This window comes from Lucilia sericata, unplaced genomic scaffold, assembly GCF_015586225.1.
Source record: "Lucilia sericata isolate MDLA Ls3-8-SP2 unplaced genomic scaffold, ASM1558622v1 Contig000568F_arrow, whole genome shotgun sequence".
NCBI classification, from domain to species: domain Eukaryota; kingdom Metazoa; phylum Arthropoda; class Insecta; order Diptera; family Calliphoridae; genus Lucilia; species Lucilia sericata.
The window spans coordinates 206,267-217,500 of record NW_023994576.1 but is presented as its reverse complement, the minus strand read 5'-3'; positions in this window follow the sequence as shown (position 1 = coordinate 217,500).

The following is an 11,234-nucleotide window of genomic DNA, read 5'->3' as shown; positions in this document are numbered from 1 at the left end:
AACAACAATAGCAACAAGCAGCATTAGCAATTACAATATAAAACAATAGCAACAAAAAAACAGGCAAATGGGAACACAGAGAGAGAGAGCAACAGCTGTCACAGCAACTTTTCAAACTGGCAAATGTGGTAAACGATAGAAATGAACGACAAACTGTTAACAGCAACATTGGCATCAACAACAACTAAAACTATAGCAATCAGCAACAATACAATAAGTATTCACACCACCAACGAATCAACCAACCAACCAATCCAACAAACTACCAGCGTCATCAGCAGCAACAATAACAAAACTACAACAAATACATATTGAACTAATTGTAAATGGAAATAGTTTGTCAACATTTCCATCATCAACATCATCAACGACAACACATCTACTATACACTTTCAACTGCACAGAGCCAATGATAATGACAAACAACATGCGGATGTAGTGATGAACTGCAGCATTAACAGGAACCAACCATGCACCCACCTAACCCTTTCATTGAAGAATATCTGCATTTTCATCATCATCATCATCGTCTAAAGTTAAAAATACCTTTTTTAAAACTCTTTACAATTTTAATGTGTGTTGAGTATTTTGCTCACAAGAATGAAATGTTCCTATTCGTTCGAGAGTTGTTTTTCCTTGGATAAAGGTAGATGAAGAAGAAGTCATTTAAAATGCGCTAAAACATTCCCAGAATTGGCCATTGAGTCAGCATGATGAGCACTAAATTGTTGCATACGAAATGAAGTTGGTCGGTCGGTTTTAAATGATGTTGGTTTTTACCGTTAAAATAGTTTTTGAAACGACAAACTTAACTAATTATAGGAGTGATAGATGAGAAAAGATGTGTGTGTGTGTGTTTTTACGCCAGATGAGGAGTATTTTAGATTTGTTGAAAGCTTTGTAATTAGGGTTAAAAAGTTAGAACTATTGACAAGTCCTTAGATTAGTCCAATGACTTGTTTCTAGACTAGTTGTTAGACTAGTCCTTGGACTATTTCTTAGGCTAATCCATGGACTACTCCTTAGGCTAGTCCGTAGACTAGTCTTTCGGCTAATACCAAGACTAGTTATTAGACTAGTCCTTCGACTAGTCCTTAGTCCCTACACTAGTTTTAAGACTATTCCTTAGACTAGTCCTTAGATTACTCCATCGACTAGTTATTAGACTAGTTGTTAGACTAGTATCTAGACTAGTCCTTAGTCCTTAGATTAGTTCGTAAACTAGTCCCTACACTAGATCTAAGACTATTCCTTAGACTAGTTCCTAGACTAGTTCTTAGACTTATCCTCAGTCTAGTCCTTAGTATAGTCCATAGATTAGGCCTTAGTCAAGTCCATAGACTAGTCCTTCGATTAAGTCCATAGAGTAGTCTTAGATTAGTAAGAAGACTAGTTTTTAGACTAGTTCCTAGACTAGTCACTAGACTAGTCCCTAGACTAGTTCTTAGACTAGTTCTTATATGTTTTTAGTCTAATTCTCAGACTAGTTCTTACATCAGTTCTTAGACATGTTTTTCGACACTAGACCTTAGGCAAATTTTTAGATTTAAAATAGTTCTTATATTCGTCCTGAGACTGAACACGTCTCTAGACTAGTAATTAGAAAAGTTACACTAGAACTTAAACAAGTCTTTAAAGTTGGCCATAGACCAGTCTTTATTTAGAACATTTTTTAAAAGCAGATTGTTTTTATCGTTCGGGCGATAATCCTATTATTCATTTCATCCAAATTTCAAATCCTTTCCAATTTTCACCTCCTTTGCAAATAATTTTTTGGCTGGTTAAATGTTAAATTTTCCCTACAATCTTTGCACATTTTTATAAACCGTATGTGTGTCTGCATTTTTTCTACATAAAATAGTCATTCATACCTATAAAAATGGTAACTAATAAACATCATCATATGGAGCACGTAATTAAACGCGTGATGCATAAAAATGTGAAATAAGAAATATGTGTTTTTCCAAAAAAACCCCAACATGGAGCAAAAAATTCACCATTTGTATTTACCGTATACAAAATGCACAATCATTTACACACATTTAACTAGGTAAGTCATATAAAGGTCATATAGGTCAAAGGAATACTAACAAAAATTAACAAACACACACATACTCACTTACACAAATAAATACTAACATTGTAATTTTTGTTTTGTTGCTAGAAAAAAAGTACATATAACAACGACTAAGCAAGCAGCAAATGGCAACCAACAAAAAATATAAACCTAAAATTTTATTACAGCTTTGTATGTATGCTAAAAGTAGAGAGTAATAGAAAGGACATTAACTTTGCGCTAAGTTGAAAACCACATTTTTATTATAAGGATAATTAATAGTAGATTTCCACAAACGCACACACATACAAACCCATTAACTTGTTTAGTCCTAGTATGCTAAAAGTAGAGAGTAATAGAAAGGACATTAACTTTGCGCTAAGTTGAAAACCACATTTTTATTATAAGGATAATTAATAGTAGATTTCCACAAACGCACACACATACAAACCCATTAACTTGTTTAGTCCTAGTACGGATGCAAACACTCATACACACATTTTTACAGCCTCAATATATTTAACTCATAGAAGAAGTCATACATATGCATGAGTTTTAAGTTGATGCTGATATAGTTGTTATAGTGAGGAGCAAAAATGTAAAATTTTAGTCTGTATGAATACAGTTTTCTATAGAAGACTATAGTCTGTGTGAATACAGTTTTCTATAGGAATCTTTAGTCTATGTGAACACAGTTTTCTAAAAAAAACTTTAGTCTGTGTAAGCACAGTTTTCTATATTACAATTTTCTATAGAAAAATTTAATGTGTGTGAACACAGTCTTCTATAGAAAACTTTAGTCTGTGTGAACACAGTTTTCTATGGGAAACTTTAGACTTTTATAGAAAATTTTTGTCTGTGGGAACACAGTTTTCTAAAGAAAACATTAGGCAATGTAAACATTTTTTCTTTAGAAAACTTCAAACTTATGACCACAGTTTTTTATATAAATCTTTTATCTGTGAGAACACAATATTCTATAGAAAACTTTAGTCTGTGTGAACACAATTTTCTATAGACAACTTTAGTCTGTGTGAACACAGTTTTCTATAGACACCTTTAGTCTGCGTGAACACAGTTTTCTATGAAAAGCTTTAGTCTGTTTGAACACAATTTTCTATAGGAAAATTTAAGGTGTGTTCACAGTGTTCTATAGAAAACATTAGTCTGTGAGAATACAGTTTTCTATAGAAAACTTTAGTCTGTGTGAACACAGTTTCCTATAGAGAACTTCAGTCTATGTGAACTTTGTTTTCCATACAAAACGTTAGTCCGTGTGAACAAAGTTTTCTGTAGATAATGTTAGTCTATGTGAACACAGTTCTCTATAGGAAACTTAAGCCTATCCGAACACGGTAGAAAACTTTAGTCTGTGTGAACCCAGTTTTATATAGTTCTATACAAAATTTAAGTGTCTCTCTTTTACTTTGTGTAAACAAATTCTGAAATTTTCATTTTTTATATAAAATATTTAAGAATTACATAGTTAACTATAGTTTATGTGAATATAGTTTTATATAGAACTTTTTAAGCACACTTTGTTTTCAGGTTTAATTTTTAATGCCAAATTTTAGCCTCCACTGTCCTAACATATCCTTATAAGTACCCAAATATATCTCTGTATAAACATGTTTGTGTTTGTAATAAAGTAAATCCTAAATATTATTATACATTTTATGAAATTAAGTTGCAAAAAAGCAACCAGGAGACGTAATAAAAAAAATCTAGCCAAAAAAAATAGAATGAAAGAAATAATAAACTTGGGGTTACACCAATTCAACACATGAAAATTATGTTGCAAATTTACAGTCACACACTGAGCTAAACATTTACGAGCGGCGGTAAAAACCAGCAGAAGGGTAGATTATATTTACTGAACTCGTATACAACTCGTTTACGAGTATTTCCCAACCACAGTCTTATTAATAATTAAAATTTGTTTAAAAACAAACGGGCAAAAAAAAAAACAGAAATCCACTTCTAAACTCGTACACAAATTTCAGCAGAATCAGCAACAGCAGCGGTAAGTAGCATCAGCATATATATTCGTATCTAGAGTACGATGAGTGCAAGAAAATGTTTTTAAATAGAATAAAATAAAGAAAAAAACTAAAACAATTTTACAAATTCATATGTATAGAGAAGTTTTTCTTTTCTATTATTTAGCTCCTAATTTAAATTAGTTGCCTGCCCTAACATCTTTCTTTACGGCAACAAAAAGATGAGAATCATTTATATAAACTACAGCTCTTCTGCTGCAATAACAGCAGCAAGTGTAGCAAACCACATGCATATTGACACACACGCATAAACACAAATGAAAATGCATTTAAAGGAGCACTAATACATTTATAGGAACATATTTATTATGGGATACAATAGGAATTAATACACGGGGAGAAATGTACCAATTGAATTTTACCATTGATTTTGTTGTGTCTGTCTATCTGTAGGTTGATTAAAATCAATATATCAATCATATGCTCAGAAATTTTGTTAAGGATAGTCAGTAATATTTGCCATTATATGGAACAACTCATGGCTACCTATATTTTTGCTAATGTCACGGAAACTAGATAGTTATCTGCTAAAAACTAAAACTCTATCTAATAAAATCTTTTCTCCCGGTGCATCCAAAATAAAATAAAAAAATCCTTAAAAAATCTGAGGGGGAATAAAAGAAAACCTCCTATTTTGTATGTATTTTGCATAGAATCTTTAACTTTGTACAGGAAATGGAAAAATATAAACAGCATATGAATGTGGTACACACACGCCTCTAGGATATGCACCGGAAGAGCGAATTCAACTTTATTACCGGCAACTACAAACACAATCAGAAGCAGCTAAGCAAAGCTAGACTTGAATGTTGTTGCTCTTGTTAAAAATACTCAACACTCACTCTCGTACATGCATCCTTATTACAAAAATGCTTAGTGTTTGTTCGCTAGTAAAAGTGCATGTATAGAGACGGTATACATATTTAGTATTACAAAAACTAAAATAAAACAACAACTAAAACTATAAAAAACTAGCGAAAACTATGTATTCATTTGAAAATATTTTTCTTTAGCAATGCATTCACAGAAACCCATTTATACTCATACACATTGTTGAACATACACAGACATACAAACACTCACATTAGAGTCCTTTTTTTCCATACATACAAATGTACATATAGTGTTAAAATTCGAGAGAATAATTTGCTTGTACTAGAATGAGTAAGAGTTGCTCGTTTAGCATGTAATTTATTTTACCAAATAATATATTCGACTTTAGTTTTTCATTGTGTTCTTTTACATACAAACACACATGTATACCTAAATATTCATACATAAATAAATATAAACAATATATATTTTTCATGCCGTATGCATAGTTTTCATCATTGTGGTAGAATAACAGAGTTGATCTACATACATACATTCGTTCAGTTCATTCGTGCATTCAAACTTTCACACTTTAACTATTAGATGAGAGAAAAAGCAAAAGTGTAGAAAACTTTTTTTGGTGTGAACACAGTCGATTATATAAAACTTTGCTCTGTATAAACAGCAAATGTTGCGCTATAATAACATAGCTATATGGAGACAGTTTTCTATGGAAAACATTGATCTGTATGAACACAGTTTTCTATAGAAAACTTTAATCTGTATGAACACTGTTTCCTATATGAACACAGTTTTCTATAGAAAACTTTAATCTGTATGAACACTGTTTCCTATAGAAAACTTTAATCTGTATGAACACTGTTTCCTATAGAAAACTTTGATCTGTATGAACACAGTTTTCTATAGAAAACTTTGATCTGTATGAACACAGTTTTCTATAGAAAACTTTGATCTGTATGAACACAGTTTTCTATAGAAAACTTTGATCTGTATGAACACAGTTTTCTATAGAAAACTTTGATCTGTATGAACACAGTTTTCTATAGAAAACTTTGATCTGTATGAACACAGTTTTCTATGGAAAACTTTGATCTGTATGAACACAGTTTTCTATAGAAAATTTTGATTTGTATGAACACAGTTTTCTATAGAAAACTTTGATCTGTATGAACACAGTTTTCTATAGAAAACTTTGATCTTTATGAACACAGTTTTCTATAGAAAACATTGCTCTGTATGAACACAGTTTTCTATAGAAAACATTGCTCTGTATGAACACAGTTTTCTATAGAAAACATTGCTCTGTATGAACACAGTTTTCTATAGAAAACTTTGCTTTTTAGGAATACAGATTTCTATAAAAAAGTTTGTTCTTTTATGAGTACAGTTTTTTAAATAACTTTGCTCTGTAATAACACAATTTTTATATAAAACTATGCATACAGTATTCTAGAAAATTTTGTTATCTTAATCCATAGAAACATTGAGGAAACACCTTTTTACCCCACCTAATACCATGAATTAAAGTTTAGGATTGTTTGTATAAATTCTACATATGTATGTATGTACATTTGAAGCTGCATAGAAGAGCAAAGCTACTATTATAAAATAGCAACAAAAATACTATTTTACTTTCCAAAAAAAACAACAATATTTCTGAAACGAACAAACAAAATGGAGGAATTCCAAAACAACAGATGTTGGATTTTTTTTGCAGCAGAAGCAAACGTATGAAACATTTTTCTAGCAAAAGTATACAGTAAAATATAAAGTAACGTATTGCAAAAGGGAACAACAAAACAGGAAAACGATCCACATTGAAAAAACCCCGTATAATTCTAGAGGAGATTCACACAATTCACACTAGCACACTCACACACATGCACACAAAGGAATTATTTAACAAAAAGAATGGCCATAAAAGTATGTTTTGTGTGTGTATGAGTATGTGAATGAACGGTGTTGCTGCTTTTGCTTCAACAGATTATGCAGACATTTATTATTTGGAGAAACAACTTGTTTGGCCATATGTGGAAATTTCATTCCTTTTTTTTTGGAAATTTGTTATTTCGGTAAGGATTCACATTAACGTGAACTCGTACAGCAAAAGCTTAAATATGATGATGTTGTTACAAATTTTTTTTATATGTTTACAACAATAAAAAATAAAATCCAGCACACACTGACATGTGCATACATATGACTATAATTGTTTGTATGTATACTACTGATTATTTCCAGGAACGTGTGTAACAATGTGTGTGTTCATTTATTTTGCATTTACGATTTTAAATATTTGATTCACTTTTTTATGAGCACATACATACATCCATCCCTATTTGCCAGTTAATGTTCTGCTCCTTCCTACTCTATACACATGTGTTACACACATTTAAATCCCTTAAATCCTTTTCCTTCAAATTTAACAGGTCATGAAGTTTGTAAAGATTTTTTTCCGGCTTCATTAAATTTAATCTCTCTGTAACACCAGTTGTGTAACTACTAGGGCTTCCAGTAGCAGCATCATGAGTACAAAAGGGTTAAAGTTTGTTTCATATTAAACGTTTTACAAACATTTAATATCGAATTAAAGCAATTTCTTACCAATATATGTATAAGTTAGAGCTAAACGAGCATTGTGTATTAGCAGTTTATGGTTCATCTTATTAAAAAATAAATAGAATTATATGATATGTCATACCTGTAAAGAAATAAAAAGGTTGTATTAGCCATTAGCTTTGTACATATATCGTAAGTTTAAAAGTTGTTTAGAAAAATTAAGTTAAAAACGACTTAAATACTTAATAAAGGATTTTAACTTTTTATACTAAACTGGCTATTGATTGTTACATTCATATTACTTTAGTATTGCTAGGATCACATCAAAGTTCTTAAACATTTGTAAACTTTATGATATACATCCCTAATATGGAAAAGAGAAAAGGTCCTAATAGGGGTATAAGATTTTATACAAATACGTAGTAGTTTTCATAAATATAAACATAAAGAATTAGCAGATACATATTCAAAACAAAAAGTTTCATTACCATGTAAGGAGTTAAAATGCAAAAATTACTTACATAATAGTATTTTATGTCATTATTTTAATTGTGATGTCATTGGAGGCAAGTATTTAGCACAACTACTTACAAGTAATTAGAAAAATTAGTCAGTCAGTGTTAGTCAGGAATGTTATTTTCGGAATAATATCACTTCCAAGATACTTGGATCTAACTTCGACGACAGTGGCAAAGAAAGTGCTCCAGAGTTTCATTGTCCTCTACACATGCTTTACATTCTTCTAAATCAATTTTGTATAGATGTGATCGTAATCCTGTGTGTCCACTCAGAAACGTACGATCATACTAACCTCAGACTTGCTCATTTTGAAGAGATTTCTCGTCTTGCTGTCATTAGGGTCAATCCATATGATTTTTGTAGTTATTTGGTTATGTGGTTATTTTTAATTCAGCTTTTGTTGCGTCGAATGGTTTTGCGTTTGTCCAGTTAACTACCTCGAGCTCCGTTCCCTTTAAATCTATAACATTCGCCTTTCGTTGCCGACTCTACTCCTCAGTGGCCTGGTACCCATGTGATGTAAACCTTTATATTAAGGGCTGTGGGCGCCATATTTATTCTAATCCAATTTACACATTCCGTTATTGCTCGAACTTCAGCCTGGAAGCTTGTGTTATGATTAGTTAAACGGTGGAATATTTCTTAGTCTTCAATATAGAACCCCAGACCCACTTTGTCCCTCAATTTAGAGCCATCAGTGTAACAACGGATTCCTACTGGAAAATCCGTGTGGTTTTCCGCTTGACCAAGACATTCTATCTGGGATCAGCGTTTCAAAGTTTCCGACATATTCTGTATCTGGTATGCGATCACGCACGTCCGATGATTGTGTATAACCTTCCAATGTGTTCAGTATGCATTGATGACGTGTCCTATAACCGCATTTGGCCAGTTCGCCTAAAGTAAAGAGCCGTTCGGCTGTAGGCGCTGCCTCATATCTTAAATATGTTTCAGTGGGTGGAATATCTAGCAACGTTTCCAGAGCCGAGATTGAAGTAGTACAAAAAATACGAGATTGTCCAAAGCAGTCCACCAGATTATTGAAGCATAAGCTAGAATTGGTCTAATTACACTTTTATTAAGCCTTTTTATCTTAGTCCTACAAAGACCCCATTTCATGCCTATAGTTCTCCTACATATCGCCCAGCACCGATATGCCTTGTTGATCCTATAGGATACGATCAAGTCAACGTAAAACATATACAGCTTCTATAGCTTCATTACATTATCAATAAGACGGTTTTAGACTCCTTATATGTAATCAGGACGTTATGTAGTAGTCATTGAAAAGTATGTTAAATGGTAAGTAGTTACAACTGAAAATCATTACCGAGTTTTTGCTGGGTAGTCAGACTGTGATGTGCCGACATAATGTAATTTTCGATTACATGGAAGATATTACCAGTTGTACCGAACGTAACAAAAATTATTTATGGCGGATCTATACTGGACTCTCAGATTTCTACAGTTTTCTTTGTAGGGCCTTTAGTTTTCGAGAAAAAAAGCAATTTTATGTTCCCATACAATAACAACGATTTTGATGGGAAATTTGATTGATCACAGATTTTCAGTGTTTACGCTGTAGAGCCTTTAGTTTTCGAAAAAAATCGATTTTGTTCAGAAATTTTAGCGATCACAAATTTTTACTGCTTGCGCTGTAGGGCATGAAGTTTTCTAGAAAAACATAATTTTCTATTTTCATCAACTTTGAGTTCTAATTTAAGTGCTGAAAATGTGCACTCAATTTTTCCACATAACATAGATTCAAATATTTGAAAAAACACTTTAAGTACAACTACAAGTTTAAAATTAACTAAATGACCATAAAGCCTAAAATAAATAAAGTAAAGAAAAAACTTGTTTGCAAAATTTAACTTTCTAAAACATTTTTTGTTTCTTTTTTTTGGGTATTAATGGAGGTTTTTCATATTCCATGTACACACTCAGAGTTAAATACCTCTTCAAGTTTGTGACTGGTGGAAAATCCTAAAATTCAACACTTGAATGTTGCTACGACTATAAACTGTTTGTTGCTATTGCAAAAAAAATACAGATTGACACACATACATTTAGAAACGTACATATAGATGCGAATACCTCGTACTTGTATTTAGACACAAACGGGAATAGTTTACAGTTAATGCTTTAACAACAGCAACAACGACAGCAACATCAGCATCAGAAATATACAAAATGGCAAACGAAACGATACGTTTCGAATATTTATGAGTTGCAAAGTGGCGCTTTCGCACTCATTCAACTCAATTTAAAAAGAAATGTGTTTGTTATGCCTCTGCTGCTAAACTGTCCGCCTCTAATTCAACGCCCTTCTTCTAACTTTTGATTTGAATTCATACGTTTTTTTTTTTTTTTTTGTACTCTATTGTGGCTACTAGCAAGAGGTACTGATGTTGTAGTTGTTGTTGTTATTGTCCGTCTACTTATGATTCGAAGAAGGAGGCTAACTATAATCTATTTGGTTTTGTTTTATGTTTTTTTGTTGCCTTAACATAGAATGACGTCTATGATGAGGATGTTGATGCTGCTGTTGTTGGTTACTGATGACGATGTTGATGATGGCTCAACTTTTTTGTTGTTGGCTAAACACTTGCACACATTGGGAAAAACTATGGTAGCGCTTTGGCCTTTTGTTGAGGCCACAAACACCAAACACTAGTATCAGCAAACAGCATCGGTATCAGCAACATTCAACACTTGAACAATACTTTGCCAGCAGCAGGAGCAGCTTAACCAACGTTGGAAAAACAGCAAATGAAAAAATATCAACATTTATTCATTCATTCAATCGTTCGTTTTTTCGTCTTCTTCACTTTAGTTTAGTTGGTATAATGTATTATGCGTTTTTTGTGCGTATTAGACCTTTTTGAAGTTCGAGGGTTAAATCATAAAGTCGCAGAACTTTAGCATTTAACAAGAATGAATATACAAATTTTTAAAAATGACTAAAAGTTTCAAAAGTTCTAATAGAATTATTATCGCACAAGTATCTTTTGGACAGTATTGATAATTGACATTTTGTCCGTTACAAAAGTTTAAAATACTTCTTAATACACCCACGTTTAAGAATTGAATTTTGTTGATTATTTCAGTATTTTTTCCGCATATTTTTCTACACTTTTTCTGTTGGTTTGTTTCCTTAACAGATGCTTAGTCCTAATATTCCTGTGGCAATACATTCTACTTTT